Source organism: Ranitomeya imitator, chromosome 2, assembly GCF_032444005.1.
Source record: "Ranitomeya imitator isolate aRanImi1 chromosome 2, aRanImi1.pri, whole genome shotgun sequence".
Classification (NCBI taxonomy): Eukaryota; Metazoa; Chordata; class Amphibia; order Anura; family Dendrobatidae; genus Ranitomeya; species Ranitomeya imitator.
The window spans coordinates 458,715,549-458,724,906 of NC_091283.1; positions in this window are offsets into that span (position 1 = coordinate 458,715,549).

The following is a 9,358-nucleotide window of genomic DNA, read 5'->3' on the forward strand; positions in this document are numbered from 1 at the left end:
AAGCAGAGCGGTGACGTCACCGCTGTGCTTTCCGGCTGGCCGGCGCTGACACAGGATGCAGGAGGAGTGCAGAGAAGCAGAGCGCCGGGGACAGACAGCTGAAGGTAAGTATGTAGTGTTTTTTTTTTTTTAACGTTTACGCTGGTAACCATGGTAAACATCGGGTTACTAAGCGCGGCCCTGCGCTTAGTAACCCGATGTTTACCCTGGTTACCAGTGAAGACATCGCTGGATCGGCGTCACACACGCCGATCCAGCGATGTCAGCGGGAGATCCAGCGACAAAATAAAGTTCTGGACTTTCCTCAGCGACCAACCATCTCCCAGCAGGGGCCTGATCATTGGTCGCTGTCACACGTAACGATTTCCTTAACGATATCGTTGCTACGTCACAAAAAGCAACGATATCGTTAACGATATCGTTATGTGTGAAGGTACCTTTAATCCAATGAATTTGTCTGGCAGAAACCTTCCTCGTTATACCTTTATCTGCATGAACTCTGTGCTCTTTCAGTCACAAATCTCTTCACAGTATGATGATCGCAAAGTTTTTGTGAAGTATCTAATTTTTTCATACCTTGTCCAAGGCATTGCACTATTTAATGCTTTTCAGCAGCAGAGAGATCCTTTTTATTTCCCATATTGCTTGAAACCTTTGGCCTGCCTAATAATGTGGAACATCATTTTTGAGTAGTTTTCCTTTAATTAGAATCACCTGGAAAACTAATTACCACGTGTTTAAGATTGATTTCAGTTATCTATTGAGCCCTGAGACACAATACCATCCACAAGTTTATTTGAAAAACAATTAAAGGGAACCTGTCACCCCGAAAATCACGGGTGAGGTAAGCCCACCGGCATCAGGGGCTTATCTGCAGCATTCTGTAATGCTGTAGATAAGCCCCCGATGTTACCTGAAAGAGGAGAAAAAGACGTTATATTATACTCACCCAGGGGTGGTCCCGCTGCTGGTCAGGTCAAACGGGCGTCTCCGGTCCGCTGCGGCGCCTCCCATCTTCATTACAAGACGTCCTCTTCTGATCTTCAGCCACAGCTCCGGCGCAGGCGTACTTTGCTCTGCCCTGTTGAGGGCAGACAAAGTACTGCAGTGCGCAGGCGCCGGAAAGGTCAGAGGCCCGGCGCCTGCGCACTGCAGTACTTTGTCTGCCCTCAACAGGGCAGAGCAAAGTACGCCTGCGCCGGAGCCGTGGCTGAAGATCAGAAGAGGACGTCTTGTAATGAAGATGGGAGGCGCCGCAGCGGACCTGAGACACCCATCCCACCGGACCAGCAGCGGGACTTCCCCTGGGTGAGTATAATATAACGTCTTTTTCTCCTCTTTCAGGTAACATCGGGGGCTTATCTACAGCATTACAGAATGCTGCAGATAAGCCCCTGATGCCGGTGGGCTTACCTCACCCGCGATTTTCGGGGTGACAGGTTCCCTTTAAATCTTTGACACTTAAATCCAATTTGCATAATAATTTGGAACACAGTGTATATATGACCGCTTACTACTTTCATGTTCAGATCCACATGAAAAATTCACATCAGTTACCTATCTGTGACCTCCTATGCACAGAGAAATCGGCTGAGCCTGCTGGTTTTGGTCCAACCATCCCTCTAATGCGCATGGACCCTCTATAGCTTCCCCGGCAGGTGAGCAAGAAGTGTCCTGCTGTTGGCAATTTAATGGTCGATCATTTTATTTGATGGGGAGACAGTCATAGAGAACATGGTAAAGCCCGGCCGAGTGTTCCTGTGTACGGGGGCGTCTGGGGAGACTGCTGTTGGCTGAACAGTTATTTGGTTGGCAGCAATCTAGTGCGTATGGCCATAGTATATTTGGGGTACAAGCGGAGGGCTTTGTGCCATGCAGGATTGCACCCCTGCCAAGTATTCTAACCCTGCTAAGACTTCATACCGTGGCAGCTGGCGTGCTTATAGGTCTGCATTCTGAGCCTATCGGTATTCCATGCGTGCATGCACATGAGCGCTTAGTCCTGTCTGCTGTATAAGAGACTTCCTCCTCTGTGCTGCACATTCCTGATTTCGGTCTTTTCTGCTCCGGTAATGGGAAACTAGAAATTACACAAGAAGTCATGAATCTTTTATTGGACAGAATGGAAATGAGGGAAATGTGTAGGACCAGGAATAGTTGCAGAACTACAGCTCCCAGCATGCCCTGACAAGTGAAAAGCAGGTAAACCTGTCCTGCACTCACATGTGGAGGATTGGTACCTTGTACCGTCTGGAGTCTGGGATGGTGCTGTGTATTACCGCTGTGGTAGATGGATGGTTATAGAGGGCGCTTATCACAGGGTCCCTCACAAGGGAGATGGAGGGTCTCTATAAAGCCCCTGCCCCTGTGGGTGTTTGACATAATCCGGATGTGAATGTTCCTATTCACTGACTGCAAGCAGAGATCAAAGACTAGAGCCCTGGTGCGTGCCAAATAGTAAGGATGGCTCTATCCACACCAGCTGGTGCCGTGTTGTACATGGTGGGTTCACTATAACAGGGTTTTCTCACTGTTCTAAAATGGAGACTTGTCGGCAGCAGTGAATGTATGTTCACATACAGAATACCGTGAAACATTAGATCTATATGCACATTTTACTGTATTACCAATTCCAGCCCGCAGGGCGGCGACACTTCATTAAAATCCTAGACCTTGATATAGACATCGTGTATCTATAGCTATGAAATGTTGTGGAACACAAGTCCCAGCATTATCCTATTTCCCTACGACCACTGTGATGCTTCCTATTGATAAAGCTGGCATTGCTGCAGTAGAAAGGAAACCTCTATATTAGAGAATAATTTTGGCACGTGTGTGCTGTATGTACAGAGTAGTGTGGTTGATGATGATTGCTGCCTGCCCACCCCCTAGATATATAGAAATGTGCCCCTCCTGCTCAAAAGGTCACTGAAACTTGCTCCCAATATATGGCACAAAACTCACCATGGCACGGTAGTGGTTCTAGTGCTATAGATTCCTTGGTCTGATGCCCAGATTTTGCACACTGAACTGCCCCTATTTATAATCACTGTGATTTTAGAAGTTGCCATGAACTATGGCATTTTTGCACATGTTCATCATTGCTAGGTTACATCCCCCTGCAATGCCCCCAAATCTGTGCCAGACACAGGTATCTATCTATACCAATGATGTGAATGCTTGGTGCTGCCACCAAGTGGTGGTTCTTGCCCATTACAGCTATTTTCACAGTGCCCTTTTGTGGCTGGGTGGCACTTTTTTTTTTTTTTAAAGGGAACCTGTCACCCCGAAAATCGCGGGTGAGGTAAGCCCATCGGTATCAGGGGCTTATCTACAGCATTCTGTAATGCTGTAGATAAGCCCCCGATGTTACCTGAAAGAGGAGAAAAAGACATTATATTATACTCACCCAGGGGCGGTCCCGCTGCTGGTCCGGTCGGATGGGCATCTCCGGTCCGCTGCGGCGCCTCCTATCTTCATTCCAAGACGTCCTCTTCTGATCTTCAGCCACGGCTCCGGCGCAGGCGTAGTTTGTCTGCCCTGTTGAGGGCAGAGCAAAGTACTGCAGGCGCTGGGCCTCTCTGACCTTTCCGGCGCCTGCGCACTGCAGTACTTTGCTCTGCCCTCAACAGGGCAGACAAAGTACGCCTGCGCCGGAGCCGTGGCTGAAGATCAGAAGAGGACGTCTTGGAATGAAGATGGGAGGCGCCGCAGCGGACCAGAGACGCCCATCCGACCGGACCAGCAGCAGGACCGCCCCTGGGTGAGTATAATCTAATGTCTTTTTCTCCTCTTCCAGGTAACATCGGGGGCTTATCTACAGCATTACAGAATGCTGTAGATAAGCCCCTGATGACGGTGGGCTTACCTCACCCGCGATTTTCGAGGTGACAGGTTCCCTTTAATGTTATATTATCCACATGTAGAAGTGCCAATATGAGAAGTCCTGTGCATAATAGTACTGCCATTCTCTACCTTTCTTCATAAATACCAGCGTAGCCTATTTTATGTTGCACATAATGGTAGTATAGCAATATTACACTTTGTTTTCACCTTTTAGTCTTTTCATCCTGGTCCTCAGCGTTATAATAATGAGGGAGTTGTATAAATTCTTACTGTTGTGGTGTAGATAGCTGCCGCTGCGATTCGGCCCCTCTGCTATCAGAGGTTAGTTTTTAGAACTTGCTCCCCTTTGTCTGGTTAGTGACTATTGCCATCGTGTGGTAAAACTAGTGTACTACACCCAACCAGACTTGTCTAGCCTGAACCTTTTACTTATGGGATAATATTCATGTCTGTATCATAATGCAGTAAGTTATTTTCTCTAATTTATATTCTTCATGTTAAGGTTTCTGTCCAATGTGGAACTTTTTTTTATTTTTTCTCAAAGCTGAGCTTTAACCATTTGTGAACTTTGACATAAGCTATGAACTGCATCAATGTCCCTACCTGGACCAGTCTGTGTTACAGTGAAAAGTCCTAATTTCTGCATCTGGACCATTGATGGGCGAGGAAATCTATATCAGCGACTGTTCCCTGGCCTCTTGCAATAAAGCGTTGAGCGTCTCCTCTTCCCGATCGGTCGGCCGCTCGCTAACGAGGTAATTTTAGCGGTGGAGGATGGAGATACATATTACTGTACACTTTTTATTGTTGTCATGTAGGAAGTGTGTGTGTGTGTGTGTAGTTGTTTGTGTGAAACCAGATCAGATGATATTTTTTGATATTCAAGTACAATTTTTTTTTTTTCTCTTGTTGCCAATTTGCATCTGATTTTTATATGTGTATGAAAGTGTGAGGAAGGTGACCCGTGGCCTTCAGATGGTGGGATACAGCTCATCAAGGGTAATGGTGACGGCAGATCAGCCTCCTCCGCCACGGGCAGGCGGCGGGTCCTGTTTTATGCTAATGAGATCATTTCAGACTTTGTAATGCCCATGTAACTTCACATTTTGCAGTAAATGGATATAAAGCACCTTGTTTGTGACGTCATTCCAGTATATTCCTGTGGACGATGCATTTGTGACATTACAACAGTGATGTGAATAAAGTGATTTGAGTTTTTTCTGTACGGGCGCTGATCATTTTTCCCTGCGTGGTGGCGCATCACACAGCATCCATGGAAGTCAGCAGAAAGCAGCAAAGTGTGCATTTGTCATCAGACAGGGTTTTGGGAAGGCCGTATCTCTTGGTATGTATTTTTTCTGAGTTTTTTTCTATGTTAGCCGTTTTTTGCCATGTAATGCCTCATTTTGGGTACTAACCTGTTAGCAACAACCCCCCCCCCCCTCCATTTTTTTATATCATGCGAAGTGTCCTGTGCTCTCCCGTCAGAACGCTCCCTTCTGCTCTTAAAGGGACTGTCGGCACAGAATGACTGTTCTAACCAAGTACAGGCACTCTGTGAGTCATTGCGGGGCCAATCATTTATATACACCTTCACACCTACTTGTTATCCCTCTCTTTGGCTCTATGAAGTCAGACCTGTAAATCAAAGATAAAGGGGGAAACAAGCAGGTGGGAAGGTGTATATAAATGTTTGCCCTGCAAGGAAGCACCGACGAGCGCCTGTACTTGGTTTGAACAGTCATTATGTGCGGACAGAGTCCCTTTTTAAATGACTGCTTCCCCTTGTTGGAGGGGATACTTCAGATGGAGAGAGGCCCGTGTACACTCCCTGACAGAAGTTATGTCGCTTATCCATGTTATGTAAATAAAAGCTTATAACCTGAGGTTAAATTCATCCATTGGTTGTATAAATTATTCTTTTGAAAGCTGAAACCCTCCAAAATGTGGTTTAGGTTAAGAAAATAAATTGGCATCAATGCAGAAATATTGATCAGTTAATGGACACAGAATGGTCAGATTTTGGCAAGACAAAAGTTTTTTTGCCTGGTCATATAATGCACCCAATCCTAGTTTACATCCTCACCTGTGCTCAGTAAATGATCTGTTAAATAGTGTGTGTATAAAAAGAAACCCAGCACCCCAGACGTTCACTCGAACTGCAACTTGAGCTCTGACAACATTCCAAAAATCCACCCTGCGACCAAAGCCTGGATTATCAAGAGGCTGAAGACCAGATCCACTGCAGAGGTGGCTGGCACCTTTACTGTGTCTCAGCGTCAAGTACAAAGAATAAAAAAAAAAAAGATTTGAAGAGACTGGAGATGTCTTGTGTCAAACCATCACAGCTCATCACCCCAAGAACACCATCCTCACAGTAAAATGCGGAGGTGGGAGTATCATGCTATGGGGAAGTTTTTTGGCAACAGGGAAAAAGGTCTGAGTAAGGCCGGGGTCACACTTGTGAGTGTGATGCGAGAAACTCTCATCAATACCCAGCACTCGAGACCAGAGTGTGTGGCTGCATAGAAATATAAGACTCCCGTGAGTTTCTCGCGTCTCACTCGCAAGTGTGACCCCAGCCTTAAGGGGAAGATGGATGATGCAAAATACACGAATATTCTTGAGCCAATCCTGTTTCAGTCTGTCAGTGATTTCAGACAGGATGGAGGTTCACCTTCCAACAAGACAATGACCCAAAGCAACTGTTAAAGCAACACTCGAGAGGTTTAAGGGGAAACATGCAAATGTTTTAGGGTGGCTTATTATTATTGTATATTTTTATAACGCCATTTATTCCATGGCGCTTTACATGTGAAAAGGGGGTATATATAGACAAATACAACTAAACATGAGCAAAAAGCAAGGCACACAGGTACAGAAGGAGGGAGGACCCTGCCTGCAAGGGCTCACAGTCTACAGGGGATGGGTGAGGATACACTAGGAGAGGTTTAGAAACACAGATACACCAAGAACAATAGAGGATTCATATCTATCTATATATATATATATATAATTGTCTAAGCGTTTTTCTGTCTGTCCTGGAAATCCCGCGTCTCTGATTGGTCGAGGCCGCCAGACCTCGACCAATCAGCGACGGGCACAGCATGGCAACGATGATGTCAAAGGTTGCCTTGACCAATCAGCGACGGGCACAGTCTGCCACGAATTCTCATCATTGTCCATATACTACGGGGACATGCATATTCTAGAATACCTGATGCGTTAGAATCGGGCCACAATCTAGTATATATATTCTATCATTTTCAAAATTATAATAATAATAATGGTGTTTTGTGAAAGGCAGTGAATAAACACTAGGATAGGAAACCAACCACATCAACTGAAAACATGAACAGCCAAAAGAGGGTAATCCACACAGGAAATCAGTATAAATTGCCTTTATTAAAGTAGAAGTGGCACAATAAAAATAATAAATAATAAAGTACGTGAATTAATATAATTAAGATATCAAAATTTAGATATAACTTGGTGACCCCAAGATATTCCGAAACGCACGTCGGTGTGCGCGGTGACGGGACGTGGTGGCCCTAAAAGGTATATTGCAGATACTTATGTCTCCCCTAAGGGTGTTTACAATTTTTCGCACTTTGAGTATTATTACTGTGTCCGCAGGACTGGTTTAACCCTGTGGTCTCACGCATATATTGCTACCTTAAAGGGAACCTGTCACCCCAAAAATCGCGGGTGAGGTAAGCCCACCGGCATCAGGGGCTTATCTACAGCATTCTGTAATGCTGTAGATAAGCCCCCGATGTTACCTGAAAAAGGAGAAAAAGACATTATATTATACTCACCCAGGGGCGGTCCCGCTGCTGGTCAGGTCAGATGGGCGTCTCCGGTCCGCTGCGGCGCCTCCTATCTTCTTTCCATGACGTCCTCTTCTGATCTTCAGCCACGGCTCCGGCGCAGGCGTACTTTGCTCTGCCCTGTTGAGGGCAGACAAAGTACTGCAGTGCGCAGGCGCCGGGCCTCTGACCTTTCCGGCGCCTGCGCACTGCAGTTCTATCCTCTGCCCTCAAGAGGGCAGAGAAAAGTACGCCTGCGCCGGAGCCGTGGCTGAAGATCAGAAGAGGACGTTATGGAAAGAAGATAGGAGGCGCCGCAGCGGACCGGAGACGCCCATCCGACCTGACCAGCAGCGGGACCGCCCCTGGGTGAGTATAAACTAACGTCTTTTTCTCCTTTTTCAGGTAACATCGGGAGCTTATCTACAGCATTACAGAATGCTGTAGATAAGCCCCTGATGCCGGTGGGATTACCTCACCCGCGATTTTCAGGGTGACAGGTTCCCTTTAAATCCTGCACAGTTTTTTAGAGGCACTGTCTCCAATTAATGGTGTTTAATTTTGTAGTGTGTGACTCAACTATTGCACTTTATTTAAATATTTTTTATTACCCAGTCACTTAGAATTTTTTTTCTATTTTTATTCTGTGTACACACTAAATGGGCATATAACCTGCAATGGATATATTGGGGTCACCAAGTTATATCTAAATTTTGATATTTTAATTATATGGGATTTTTTATCTTCATTTTCCTGTCATAAATTCGCGTACTTTATTATTTATTATTTTTATTGTGCCACTTCTACCTTAATAAAGGCAATTTATATTGATTTCCTGTGTGGGTTACACTCTTTTGGCTGTTCATGTTTTCAGTTGATGTGGTTGGTTTCCTACACTGGGAGAGGGTAGAGCTGGTTGTGAGGTGGTTCAGCAGACTGCGGATCACTGCAGGCTGTAGGCTTGTCGGAAGAAGTGAGTCTTCAGGTTATTTTTGAAGGTTTCTATGGTAGGCGAGAGTCTGATGTGTTGGGGTAGAGAGTTTGAGTATGGGGGAAGCGCAGAAGAAGTCTTGGATGCGGTTGTGGGAAGAAGGGATGAGAGGGAAGTAGAGAAGGAGGTCTTGTGAGGATCAAAGGTTGCGTGTGGGTAAGTACCGGGAGACCATGTCACAGATGTATGGAGGAGACAGGTTGTGGATGGCTTTATATGTCACTGTAAGGGTTTTGAACTGGAGTCTCTAGGTCAGTGGTCCCCAACCTTTATGACCTTGAGAGCCACATTCAGATTAGAGAGAGGGTCGCGAGCCACATTCAGCACTGACAGAGGGTCGCGAGCCACATCCAGCTCCCACCCCCTTCAAAAGTAGTGTCAACCAAAGCCCCAATTACAGATATAATGATAACCAAAGCTTTTCCACAGAAATCAGTCCAGAGCAGTACACTGAGATCCAGGGGTTCCCACAATATCCCCATTCAGTATTCTCCCAATGACACTGTCACATCCAGCTTTGAGAACCTCCTCTAACAGGTAGTACAAACCTCCAGTATATCATACCTAAAACATCTCTAAACCCCTAAGACCAGTAAATGTGCATCCATATCTGCAATTCTGTGCAGGCCTACTCACAAAATTCACCATTTTGAGATGCGGTCTTCATACCGGTTTGCTAGACCTGGACCTAATGCATCAAGCCTGCAGACAG